This window comes from Varroa destructor, unplaced genomic scaffold, assembly GCF_002443255.2.
Source record: "Varroa destructor unplaced genomic scaffold, Vdes_3.0 BEIS01000001.1, whole genome shotgun sequence".
Classification (NCBI taxonomy): Eukaryota; Metazoa; Arthropoda; class Arachnida; order Mesostigmata; family Varroidae; genus Varroa; species Varroa destructor.
Window position 1 is genome coordinate 12390564 of NW_019211454.1, and position 13861 is coordinate 12404424.

Consider the following 13861-nt stretch of genomic DNA (forward strand, 5'->3'; position numbering starts at 1 on the left):
ATGTAAAGCTTACATTTAATACATAATATTGAATAATAGTAGAAAAATACCCATGGATACGCAGGTCTAAAGATGACGGCGATAATTTGTTTCGCTTTTCGTGTATGCTTTTTTTTTTTTTTTTTTTTTTATATATTTCACTAACGGCATATTTCATAAGTGGTTTTCTTCGGTACAAACGATACGAAATGATCGACACGTTTCTTCAAATATTCTTACTATGGATTCGTGAGCGATTCGTCGTAGCGGCTGTGAAAGACTAGTCTGTCGCCCACTTGGGCACCTTACACAATCGAACTGTTATAAATTATCGTTTTGAAAGAGGCCCTAATTTCCGGAAATTCATTTTGGCCTTCAATGGCTCACTGACCGGGTAATAATAAACTGTGGAATATTCCATATAGGTGTAGCTGATTGAAAGGACTATTAATCGATTATGCTCAATTGCGGGTCGCGCTACTGAACACGAGTCCCTAATACTGAACTGCGTTTCCTTCAATCTACAGACTTCGTCCTTTCGGATGCCGTTAACGTTGAACAATTTTGCCATAGTCCTTCAATGTCTTGTTGACTTCAAAAAGATTCGATTGTAGCCATCTTGCGTTTGGCAATATCAACGTAACAGCATGTGACGAGTTAGACTTGAAACAGGAAAGCAAGCACACTTTCCTCTCTCTGTTGTTTCTAGTACAAACTTCAATTTATATCTATCAAGGCTGTTTTTTTTATGTGTCTGTATATCATTTCCAGTAGCAGAGTGTCAGACGTGAATCGAAAAGAGTGAAATTACGTTTTCGTCTAATCCTTAATCCCAGCCCTCTCTATTAAGGATCTGAGTAATGGATGGATACAAAGTGCATGTTTTGTTAAACCTTCAATGTTAAATACAATATTGTACCAAACTGTTTATATACCGAATACAAACTATTTTGTAGCGTCTCGCTTTGTTTCGCAGAATCAATGGATCGGCAATATATCACTATGATTATTATAGGTAAATTCGGTGATATACTGACAGTTGAAACTGTATGAAACCTGTACTAATTATTTCCACTATAATGTGATTCTTCGGGCAGAACTTTAACAGCCGATGCTCCATTGTATTTTTTAGTCTGAAAGCAAAAAAAAAAAACCTTCTTGGCAGGGGAAGAACGGATTGAGTTATTTGTGCTCCTGGGTAGGTAGTGCCGCGCAATAAGGATATACAGTACCCATAGAACATTTGTGTACATTTTACGACCTTAATGATAGTCCAGTCACTGTTGTTTCTGGTGCCAGCTTTGAAATAGTGTTACACTGCTTGATCGATCCGATTATTGGCTATCCCTCCATATTTGATGGACCTTCGATACTGCAGACGCGGCGCTGTCTCGTAGTGTCTAGGGCGTGCTATATTTGCAAAATCATATGATTATTTCTGAAGGCGTTAGCACTGCGCAGTGGAGGCGAAGATGGCTTGTTGACGTGTTGTTTCTTAGATCATTAAATAATTACGAATTTTAAACAATTATAACAAAAAAAAAAAAAAAAAAAAAGGCGGGCTACCTCATGTATGCTATCATCTGCTAGGTTTTCGCATAACGTTGCGAGGGTTAAACGGCTCATTTTGATCACTGCAAAGGCACCACCACATCAAAACTATATCGGACTATTACCGTATGTGGGTTTACATTGTAATATGCTTTACGCATTTTTTTAATGGTTCTGAGATATTTCAAGGTCGTGGTAGGATTGTGGTTTTAAATTAGTACAATAGGCTTTGGTCGATGAGGACCCAATAACGAGTGCAGAATCGTTCCTAGGCTAGAAAGGTTCGCATGGTGAAAATCCATTTTATACTTCGTTCGGAAGGTTAAGAATAAGCGGATTTTGGAACAAAGTGTATTCTAATAACTCTATATAGCTGGTTTCTCGTTCTTCGTACCTTTTAATCTTTAAAAAACCTCTGCGGTCTTGCTAAACACTCCCAAGAGCGTCTACAACGCGAAAGAGAATCATCTATACTATTACCAAAGTCTTCAGCCATCGATTCCTTTTAAGGTAATTAGTAGGAATCATGACTTCGTCTGGGAAGAAAGATGAAGAGTTGTCGACTAATTACCATAATCTATTTTGGTTGAGGCAAAAAAAAATGCACGTCGTCAATGACATCATCAACGACGACCTCGACAGTAATTAATTGAGGTGATAAAGACGGAGCATCACATATTGTCAAATATAAAAGAGCTTATTAATAACCAAGAATGAAGAATATTTGGGCAAAGTAGGTTGTTTTTACTAGGAGATTGTTTATTTTCGTTTGTTGTACCGTAATTCTTCGGTTAACCAATTTTTTACTCACGATTTCTGCTTGGTTTACAACACGCTATGTTTAGGTCAGGCAGAGTAGTGCACATCAAAATCGAACTTACGCTTCTTACTTACAATGGCAAATGCACCGAATTTTCGAGTAAAGGAATTGAAAACGCTATGTGTTACGGCCGTCATAACTTTCCCCTGTAATTTTCTCATTCCTTAAATTGTGGCCTAATGCATCATCCTAAAGGATTACAAACACGCAGTTGACGTACGTATTATCTATCGGCAGTTCGATAGAAAAGCGTAGCCATTTATACATGTGTTTTCGTTTGGTGACATAGATCTAATGATAGGCGTGACCGAAAATCGCGTTGCAGCCCTGCCTGACTCCTAGTGGCCGTTTCGTTACTCCTACACTCGAACATCTCTGGAACTAGAGTGCATAACACTATCCAGAACGCTATTTAACATGAAATGAAGTGTTGCACCTTGGCACGTTCCGCCACGCTGGAGAAGTTAAATTAATCTTGTATATCACAAGGAAATTCATTCCGTGTTTTTGGAGTGTGTCATAATTCTAATGTGGTATCATTCTACGCGGGGAATGAGGGCAGTTTCAAATTCTGTTTCGAAGCACGCGACCTACGGCCCAAACTTAAACTACGATGTTCGTTCAATACAAAGAAAATACAAACTGGTAGCTTTTTCCAAATGCGTTTACAGGAAGCCAACCTGTTGATTGGTTTCTTGTTGTCATGCACGTTCCCATGTTGTCTTTTGCCTCCGCGATGCGATTGAACCGCATCTTAATCTCAAGTTGCCTTTTTTTTGGCAAGTTCTCAACTTTTCTATGCCGTTTTTTAAAGTTCGTATCACCATTTATTTCGTTACCATAGCCCAGTAGTACAATCAGCATTTTCTTAGTGTTTAATTGCGTTTTCTCTATATTCTCAATTTTTCATAGGGCAGCTGCATCTCTAAAAGGTAATGGCTTAAAATCTTGCCCAAACTACTGTTTGCGCTTCCAATGCACCTTCTTAGCCGCGTTTTTTTCAAGGGGGTTCGCCGTCGTTCCAGAACACCCTCGACGTGGCGTCAACGCTGAAGCATATTCCTGCCTTGTTGTACGTTTTTTTGTTAACGTTTTCCGCAATTCTTAGTTTGTATTTTCCTCATGTTGTTAGAATTTAAATTTTGTCGCCTTTATAAGTATATCAATAATTTCCCATTAATATAATCCCTACTATAACTACTACAGTAGGCTTCGTCGGATTTTATTTGGTGCAATATGTCTTTTTCTGTATTGGATGAATTATTGATAACTTAGATCCAAGACGCAAAAAAAGGAATATCCTTTTTTACGCCGTCTCCAACAGACCAGATTTCTACTGAATCCCAGACACGAATGTGGCAGCGTTAAAGCCTTTCATACGACGTTCGTTGAAATACGCAAGATAGAGATTATCATTATTTAGAAGTGTGTACCATTTTTGTTGTGTTTTAAGTACATTCTGCGTTTGTTATAGATATATCGAAACATCAAATAATAATAAACGTATGAATCGTTTGATCACGTAAGGTACGTGTTCTACTTTTTCGTGACTTTGAAGAAGAAGCTATGCCCATTGAACAAAAGAAAAGCGAAAGCACAAGTGGAGTACAATTTTATGCTAAAACTTATGTACGCTGTAATTATCGATTTTTTTTTTTCAAGCCAAGTGTCAACAAAGCAATCGTAACACAAGAATAATTATAAATGAGGTCGTACGATTGTAACAGTCCTTCAGCAGAAGTCCAACAGTCACCATTTTACGGTACGAGGCAAATTTTGCTACGATGTTTTTCATTGTTTTTACATGGCGTCTCGAATCGGACGCTCCGTTCGGTGTCTCAGTATGCCCAATAAGGACACCAAACCACCCAGTGATAATACATTTGTAGCAGATTACTAGCCGCATAACTTTAGGCTCCAAGCAATACTCGTTGTGGTATATCCTGTTTACTATATACATGTATTATTTTAAATAGAGACAAAAATTATATTAGTGTATTGTTCGAAAACACGTTCTACTCAGTCGGACTCAGCAGGCTGGCGTAACTTTAGCGTAGTACGTATGCGTAGTACGAAACGTACAGAGGCTACGTGCAAGCGTATGACGTACGCTCAATTTCAGGCTAAGTGGTACGCAGCCGCGATAGTTTTTTGCCTTGTGGGACCCATCGACTACCCTACCAATATAACCGTAAGCTTAACCGGTATTGTAACACAAAAATAAATGATATACATATAATAGAAGATGGCTTTGAACCAGGCATCTTGGTGCTCACGTTTTGCATAGACTAGATGACGTCTCTCACGTGGTACACTTTAAAGACCTATAGAAGACCTATATGAATGTAGAGTTCTTTGAATGAGAGTAGAGTTATATGCGTAATGTATTTATCTAGTTATCGAAGTCTTGCGCACTCGTTACATCTTGCACTAACCAGCGAGCCATAAATTGGGACTAACCATTGAAAAAGGTTCTTTGAGCGGAGTGGTTTAAAAAGCAACGCTAGCGATTTTTGGTACCATCTAAATACAAACAAACCGATACGGTCTAGTATCTTTGAATAGCTCAGGTGCTAGAAGGGCGAACGTACTAGTCGTGGGACGCTGGATGCAATGGGGCAATTGTCAGTTGCTTTGGATACTTTTTTGAAGAAGATAAAATCTGAGCATCGATACTAAGAGTCGTAGAGGTTCGATCCTTTAGCTTTCAGATATGTGCGGACATGGCCTATATGGATTTTGAATGATATCGGAAGTATTTCGAGTGCTAATAGAATGATATCTTCGAGCAAAAGCTATGGAAGTATTCCACAAGTGGGACCCCAAACGAATAGGGTCCCTCTTCTGAAAGGGCGCGAAACCTTATTCGAGCCGGTTTTAGCCTACATGGAAGAGCAACGCTATAAAGATTTGCCTCAAATCGCGCCTCTCTTTGCGGGGTGTTTGCTTTTCGTAAATATTAAACGGCCTTTGTTCGTATTAAAGAATAGGATACGAATAAAATCTAAACGTATATGTATATATTCATAACGTTAATACCGTAGCCGGTGTTTGAGCTTATTTGATTTTAATGTCACCGACCAGACACTTCGTGTTTTTATGATACTTTGCGACCGGCTCCTATAGAGCACAGTGTCCCATGGAAATGCAGCGCTTAACAGTGTGCTCTATAGGAGAGTGTGACTGGTTCGAATAACATCTATTCTAAAGCCTTGTGTCATCACTACCATAAGTTTCTGTAGATATAAATTCCTTCCAAGTCAAGTTAGCCTAACGTATCTTGCGAGATGCAAGAAAATATTGGCATTAACGAGTTACCTGTGCTTTGTTTACCATATTTTTTTCTATAATATGGTCATCAGGATAACAGTAAAAACGATTTTGGCCCCATCGACGCATCGGTCCGATAACAGATTCTAGTAGCGAAAAAAGAAAAAAAATCAATGTAGGATTCCACCATTCCTTTTCAAATGTTGGTGCACCAAATGCTTGAAAAAACTGTGTATGAGATATATTGCATCTACGATAACAACAAACATCATGCGAATAGGATACAACGACGCTTTTGTCCTTTGCTAGCATGATGCTGACGAACTAGTAAGAGGTTTCGAGGTTTAGGTACCAATGGACACGCTCCTAACTCATGTTATCGCTGCGTGTTATGGTCTCGCCAACGCGGGTGTAGAGCTCGTCGGGCAATTTATCATTGCATCTCGATATGGTTACACCGTTTATCACAGACTTGAATCGGTTGTCGGAAATTACACGCAGAGAAACAACAACTAGCTGCGAGACGCGTTATCGTAGAGTGTATCATAGAAATCAGTAGCTATAAAAAGCCAACTGATGCCTGATTGCTTCGAAGGTGTCGACGTTTTTTTAAAGCCTAAGGCTTAAATTTTGTGCTGAGCCGTACACCAACTTACGGAGGGCTGCTGATTGAAAGTCAAACTTACGTTAGGCAACTTGATAATTATGGGGCAAAACCATCCGAAGGACGCAGCAATTTGACGTTAGCAAGACTTTGTGAAATATTGGGTATCGTACGAGTAGAGGGCCTTTGAACCGATACGTTAAGTGGGCATTAAGAATGCGATAAACCAGTGCAGTAGTTTCTGAGGGCCTGTAAAAGTAGCTTTTACGTGGTATGAAAAACGGGCCGTTAGTAATAACGTGCTACTCGTTTAAAACGTTTGACAAGGGACCACACGATTAAATATAATGCTTTGTGTTGTAGTGCTCTAATACGCTGTACGTTAAAGTGTGTGATTACGAACCATTTTAAATAATACGATAATTGGACTAAATCGGGTTACTAAGTACTTTGCAAATCGAAAAATTGCTTGTGATCCACCACGTGTTGACTTGAAAAAATCTCAGTACAAAACAGCTTTTATTCCACTTGTGTAACAGTAGATTTCTACCTTTAGTTAGTACTTTTCTGCTAAGCTAAGAAACGAAGTAAATAAAAAGAGCATTTCCAATACCCTATTACACAAGTTTCTGGACCTGCCCGCTCGAACAGTTCACCTTCTTAATTTCATATCTATACAATGACGATTAATTTCGTAAAAATAATACTTCTGCATCATAACCATCAACAACGTGAGCAATACAAGTCTCAAGAAGAACATACAATTTTTGGTTTGTTTTTTAGCGACGACCATACAGCGGTTCAATAAACCTTTTTAGGAATTGCCGCACAAGTTCACAAGCCTTTCCTAGACAAATTACCCTCGAGAAAACGTGAATATTTCCATGAAAAATCCCAATCAGCTACGGTACAAACACCTTTCCAGTAGCAGCTTCAGAAATAACTTACAATAATCTTTAAACAGACATTTTGTCAAATTGTGTTAGTTATTGGCCAGCGATGAAGCGAGGTGTCGCTGGACTAATCGCTCGACAAAAATATCACGGGAACGTTTCAGTAATGTCAAAAATTTCTCAAATTTTTCATGTACCACTTGAAAAGCCACTTAAAACCTTTTACCAGCACGGTCATAATCTGGGGCTTTTTTTTCCCCATATTTAGCATATGATTTTTCTGTTACAATAAGGAAAGGCAGACTTGCAGTCTGCTTGTGCACCGAAGACATCCACCCGGAGAAGGTGAGCAAATAACTAACTAATAATAAGTGCAATCTATTAATGGACATAGATCCTTTCGATTTAGACCGGTTTAGTTAAACGAAGGGGAAACCCAGTTTGTGTCGAGACGCTGAGATTCAGCGGTGACGAGCTGGCTGAAGTGAATTTTGCCAAACAGACCTTCGATGCCACACGTCTCCATCTCCAAGATGATTAGCTAGTTAGATTTCAAAAAAAAAGCAGTTAGTAATATTGTGTTAAATTAGAATATCTTCGTTTGCATTTGGCAATGAGAAAAGGCCCGCGCATCGATTCAAATGAACTGGCGACGTACATAACGGCACATGATCTCAAGCTTGAAGTTAAAGAAGATATAAGTGAAAAATAAAACTGGACAATAGGTCTGCAATTGTACGCATTCAACGTCTTCCTCTCGATTCCAAATCATTTTATTATTTAAGTAAGTTTCCTCGATTATTATCACAGTTCACTATTGCCTAAAATCTATTAATCGCTTAGTGAGATTTAAGTATAAATATAGATGTATCCATAGGGTGAATTAAACGTCTTTGGAACGTTGGATAATTTTAATTTTACTATGTAAATGATTGTAATTAGAAAGCACTGAGCTGCGTTTACGCGTAATATCCAATCAACCGATAATTCCTTATTGTACCGTTCTTTGAACACTCTGTACGTGTTTTGGTACATCGTAGACAACAAAATCTTTCCGCTCCTTTAAGGCTGGGCGCTTATAGGCCTGCGGGGCATAGGCGATGGCGAATCCCTCAGCTGACGTAAAAATCTCTCGTTCTCTTTGTGTTAGATACGTCACATGCGATGTACTGAAGTATACGATTTCTTACTTCAATCGAGCTTATGAGACGTTCGTTAAGGCGAGAAATATAGGTAGATCGTCTACAGGCTATTGTGTGTATGACACATTTCTTACTGTTATCTTTTATATTATGCATAGATTTTTATATTATTGTTATTTTTTTTATTTATTATTAGGGTACTGTGTGTTTAGGTCGGGCTATATTTGTATGTCAGGTATCACTCAACAGCTGCCACGTAGAGTCTGCTGTCTTTCCCGTATATCCTGTGGAATCCAAAAAGAAAGCTCGACGAGCACCAACTGGATGCAGCTATTCAACAAAAAATATCTATAAAAACTTGAATGATTTCGAAAGCAATTGACTGTCGTACTTTTCAAGTCTCTACTTAAGGCCAACACTTGCCTACGTTCTGGCATCTCTCCCTCGAACCCCTCGTGTAATTAATTATCTAGTTTGAATGACCACAGTGATCATTGTTGCAGATATTGCGTTTTAGATGTACAGTATATCTATCTATATATATATATATATATATATATATATATATATACTTTACCTTAGATTACCTTAATCTTATAAATCTACTGTCCATATCGATCAATTGCACATCCTCTACTGCTCCAGCAAATGTGAAATGAAGACTTCCGATATGTACGTATATATACATATATGTATATATGAAGTTACGTTACATTGATTTTCAAAGAACTTTCTTGTCTGCTTCTCAAAATAGCACGACGCTACGAGGGCCAAGCCAAATGAATAGAGAAATATGGACGGCGTATCTTAAATATATGTAAGTTGATCAACAGTGCGTCAATGTCCTCTCTTGCTGAACAGTCGTTTTAGCTTCCTGCGTCGGACATGCTCAGATAATTACATCAAAATGTTTCTATGTAATGAACCAATCAGTTTGTCTCGGCATTGTCCCACGGCAGGTGCTACCGGACTTTTTCAAAACAAAGGTCGAACTCCATATCTATTCGGACACGCTGAAATCTTCTACGTGCCTTGAAGAAATTGGTTCTGTTTGGTTTTTCGTCTGCAACAACAAGTGCAATTGATCCATCTTTGACTCCTTCTTTGAAGCCGAATTAAGGCTAAGGGTCACTGTTGTTCGATTTCCGACCGCAATAGCAATAGGTGTCATATCAGTTTGAGAATATCATTTGTCACTTCTTCGATATTGGCAACATAATCGGCTATCGTTAAATCCTGTGCTTGCAGAACGGACAACAAGTGTGCGCTGAGTCATAGAATCCGCTAAAAAAGATACTTCTCCCGAAGGAAAGCCGATATTGACCACTTTATTCGACAAATCTCACAGGAATATACAACTGAGTCTGAAATTAATAAACGTGTTGTATTCTCGACAAGTAATGATTCGTTTTAGTATTAGTTTCTACTGATATGTCTTTTTGCCCGATTTACAAACTATGCTGACTGTAAAAAAAAAAGTCTCTCAATAGAATTCTTGCAGGATGGATGTAGCGGCCCTTGCCATACGTGGCTCAGCATTGCAATGGAGCAGCGTGGTTAAGGTCACTTTGTAGGTCGACTCTTTTGTGCCCTGAGTATCAGAAGCGCAATTGAACCATATAGCGTTCCTTGTCCAGCGACCTGTTTTTCTACAGCATTTACCAATGTTCCAGACACTTTGACACCAAATGTAGATCACGGCCTCTCTCGTATTTACTCTGGATCTAAATGCTTCTTAGGAAGTCAATTTTTGCTTTGTCTCATGTTGATCGAGAGATCCCCCTGTTGATCGTAACAATTATAGCTCTATGAATGACCTCACTGCAGAATCAAATAAAGTAGGTGTGCAGAATCAAATAAAGTAGGTGTAAGAAGTCGAATTTTATCTATTTTATTATTATTATGTATTTTTGGAATCAGAAGTCAGAATGGGATCTGGTGCTGTATCTAGAAAAACGGCAAAGGACTCTACTACCGACGAGGTAGTAGAGACTTATCCAAACGCTGAACAGACATATACAGTAAGGGCAAAGCTGAAACAAAAAAGCAACAATAACGCATACCCTGACCTAATTGTTAAATTGTTTATTTATATAAACGTCATTGAAGCACACGTAGCGTGGAATGTGCTGATGTAGTCGGAAATCTCCCGTGTTACTTCTGCATGTACATGCAATGCACCGCACGTAGAGGTAAGCTTTAACGTTTCATCCTGCAACGATGGACCCTGAGCCAAATTGGTTTGTTTTTTGGTATATGTAAAAGTTAATGATCCATCCTATAACGCTGCGTGCTACCATCGACAAAGATTTTTGTAAAAGCAATCCAAAACTTTCTCCGAATTTCTTAAAAATAGAATCTCTTCAGTTCAGTAGGTATAATTCTGTATTTCTGTCTGCTTTCTGACCGATCATTTTCCCTTTCTCCCCTATCGTGTTCGTATCATCAAAACAATCAGCTCGTGGCAATGAACCCATGCGAGTACGATGTCTGCATTGTAACACAATAGGCACCGATTATAATTTTTATAAGATACAAATACAAACCGTTAGTTCTTACATCCGCCGGCAAACCCTTCAGTGCACTATCGATAAGTTTTGAGTAATATCAAACCTAATTTGCACGCCTGACCACATTCACCTTATAGGACAGAATACATTTTTCGGGCGAAGCTGCTCACTGATTAGTTTGGATAATGGCGTCTATCTAAATTACCTGGCCATGCATCGTCAAATAGTTCTATACAGTATAACATGCCGCAGAGGAATACGAGCTCCTTTAGTGACCGATATAACTAGTGGATTTAGGTCACGCATAGCATAAAATGCTAAAAAAAGGCACGCTACCTTGTCGAACGAGGCGACTTTTGCTAAAGATGGCGACTTCCCACTATTCGTTTGTTGGCTGTCTCTCGTCCTCGGACTTCGTTCAATTGTAGTTGAATGTTGGATGTCGTTATTCGATTAACTATCAGATTGGCACGTGCTTTGCTCGACGCTCCAGCGCGGCCCGCCGCTTCTCGCGTGCGTCAGTGACTGGATAGGCATTCAATCAACACGACAATCCTTAACAGACAAAACCCTACTCAGAGTCGAGTAGGTACAAGTTCGTCCTTGTCCCTACTCCCCTTGACCCAAGAAAAGAACCGAGTGATTGTAATTCAGCAATGTAAGAGCGATCGAACTCCATCGTTGCGCTGTCTTGGCTGACGTTGCGTAAAATAACGTAGGGATTTTATGCAGTACTAAAAGTAGTGCGAGCATGTTCACGGCACCGAGCCTCATGGATCGCAGCTGTTTTCGTACAAAAAACTTCGTGACACCCATAAAAACAAATACTGAGAAAAGTTACGTTTCGAAGTATTCAGTTAATCATCCTAATCCTCACTCTCAAAAACAATTTCGTCTGTACGAAGTAAGTGAAAATTATTTACCCTATCTAGTCTTACCGAGCACGTCAGTCGTACAACTCGAAGAACGTTTTCGGCTGAATCTTATCTGTTGAATCAGTAATATTATATGAAGTACGTACATTCGCCAAACGATATTACCTGTTCTATATTTGGCTGTAAACAATCTTACAGTCAATTTTTGCGTAACGTATCCAAATCTAGCTTTTAACAGCACAGCGCAGATCAACCTTGAAAATGAAAACTGAATTAGCCTGCCTTAAACTATTTTGTAGGACCCTGATTATGGAAGACGCGGACCGATTGCTTGGCCTGTCTCTTAAGGTGGACATTTCTATTATATAGTGCCGAACGTTAATACTGTACAGCAATATAGATGCCGTGTCGAAAAAGAATATCTGTAGAAATGAAACATTGATTTACTTGCACCTATTATTTAGGAACAGTGTCCTATTATGAAAAACTTTGTTAAAATTAGTGAATAAACTATTTGTCTGCTAATCTTAGCTACTAGGTACAAACCCAGACATAGACACACTTTGTTTCGTACCGGAAGTCAGTTAACGGCGGTACTGGACGTAAACATTCGACACTAACACTTACGAAACGCCACCGGTATAAAAAATCTCTGCCGCGGAAGAAAACGAAATAAATTTCTCTATCTCAGGGCCTGAAATAGGAAAGTAATAAATTGCTAATACTTGGGAAATAATTAGATGGAAACACCCATATTGGTGGCCAGGGGGTGGAGCTACACTGACCACTAATGATTCTACGCAAAGAAACCAGTATGAGGGCTTAAGACAGATGAAAAGTGTTTCTGTATTCTCCGTTGAACAGCTGCTAAATTTTGGATTTGTCAAGGAAGCAGATAATGTAATTGATTCTGTCAAATAGTGAAAACGAAAGGTTAGAGATTAGCAAAACGGAGTTACCTATGTTGTCTTGCAAAGATAACGAATGGTGTGCGGGTTCTGCCTTTTGCCTCTGGCGATAGGGCGGCAATTGCTCGGAACGGAGCTTCCATTTTCTAGGATGAACGGCTACCCAGCTGGGACGAGATGTTGCGACAACCGGACTATACCAGCCAAATATCAGCCTGTGCGACTGAAGGAGGAAAATCATCTTCTGTTTCGTAATGTTTTCGTTCAGCGGAAAGGTACCTATCTTCTGGAACCCTCCAACGATATTTGCTATCGTAAATGATGATCGCACACACTTTTTGTTGATCCGGATACGTTACAAGTTACGACCCTTCTCCCGTGAACAGTAACAAGGTTCTGCTGAGATGTACGAAGCTGAGCCTTGAATGGCATAAAGACTGCCACGGGTTGTAGCTTGTTCGGGCAATATGAAAGAAGTGGAATGATGCGGAAGCCATTCTCCAAAAGCTTCGCATTTAGACCGGTGTAGGTCTCCTGGTCGTCCATGATTAACAGGCATGGTTTCTGAACGGAGCAGTGAATGATCGCGACTAAATGTTTGAGACTTCAAACGTTTCTTTTGTAACCCATCCGGACGGATCCATTGCAAAACCTTGACTTTCAACGGGTGCATCCATTGGCATGTGTTTCTTCACCCTGGGAAAAACAATGCATGGCGGAACTATTTCCACTGGCAGACGCGACGATACGTATGTCATGATTTGTCGCCAACATTATGCCAACGATACGCCATAAAGACAATTGTCTTACTGTTCTAGTTAATAAATTCGCGAGTTAATTCAAGGCGAGAAACAACTTACTTCACCGAAACGTAGGAAGCAGGATAATAGTTACATACCTAGTCCCAGTTCACTCTGGCTTATTTGACCACCAAGGTAATCAAAGAACTAGGTTTGATCGCTTACTAATTTATTTTTAGCGTGGCATTGAAAATACAGCTTTGGGATAAGCAAAACAATTTGATTATTTATATTTTAGCAGGAGTTCGATGAAATACGAAAAGATACTTAGCTCCCTCATATATAGTTCCCTCATTTACAAATTCGCTATAGAAAAAAACATAGAAAATTATAGAAAATTTAACCCGTACACACCTGAAAAATTCTAAAGCTTCAACAGTATTAGAATTGACGTTTCTTTGTCACAGACAAACCCCTATTCCATTAAGCTTCCATAAGCTTAGAATTAAAAGCCAAAACTTAGATCAAAGCCTTCGCTTAGGCTAACTTATATACATATAAGTGTATAT

The 13861-nt window shown here is 39.2% G+C and overlaps 1 protein-coding gene and 1 long non-coding RNA gene across 7 annotated transcripts in view; one reads left to right on the plus strand and one right to left on the minus strand.

Annotated features, from left to right (window-relative positions):
• Positions 1-6504: 6504 nt before the first annotated feature.
• Positions 6505-13861, plus strand: part of LOC111243285 (invertebrate-type lysozyme 3-like) — an 18184-nt gene continuing 10827 nt past the window's right edge. Inside the window, exons 1-2 of one of the 4 annotated variants that reach the window (XM_086978273.1) lie at positions 6505-6601; positions 7326-7462. The gene's annotated coding sequence lies outside the window, so the exon portion shown is untranslated. Of the gene's footprint in view, positions 6602-6632; positions 7463-10368; positions 10452-13861 lie in introns of those variants that run through there. The other 3 variants (XM_086978274.1, XM_086978272.1, XM_022788590.2) reach the window with 3 other exon arrangements.
• On the minus strand, positions 9554-12839 carry LOC111243286 (uncharacterized). 3 transcript variants are annotated; one of them, XR_002670408.2, is made up of 3 exons: positions 11810-12839; positions 11106-11386; positions 9554-10041 (listed from the first exon to the last, which is right to left on the minus strand). It is a non-coding gene; the product is annotated as an uncharacterized LOC111243286 (long non-coding RNA). The 3 variants fall into 3 exon arrangements; XR_002670407.2 differs by having other exon boundaries at positions 9558-10041; positions 11106-11294; positions 11810-12240; XR_002670409.2 differs by lacking the exon at positions 9554-10041 and adding an exon at positions 10316-10471 and having other exon boundaries at positions 11106-11294.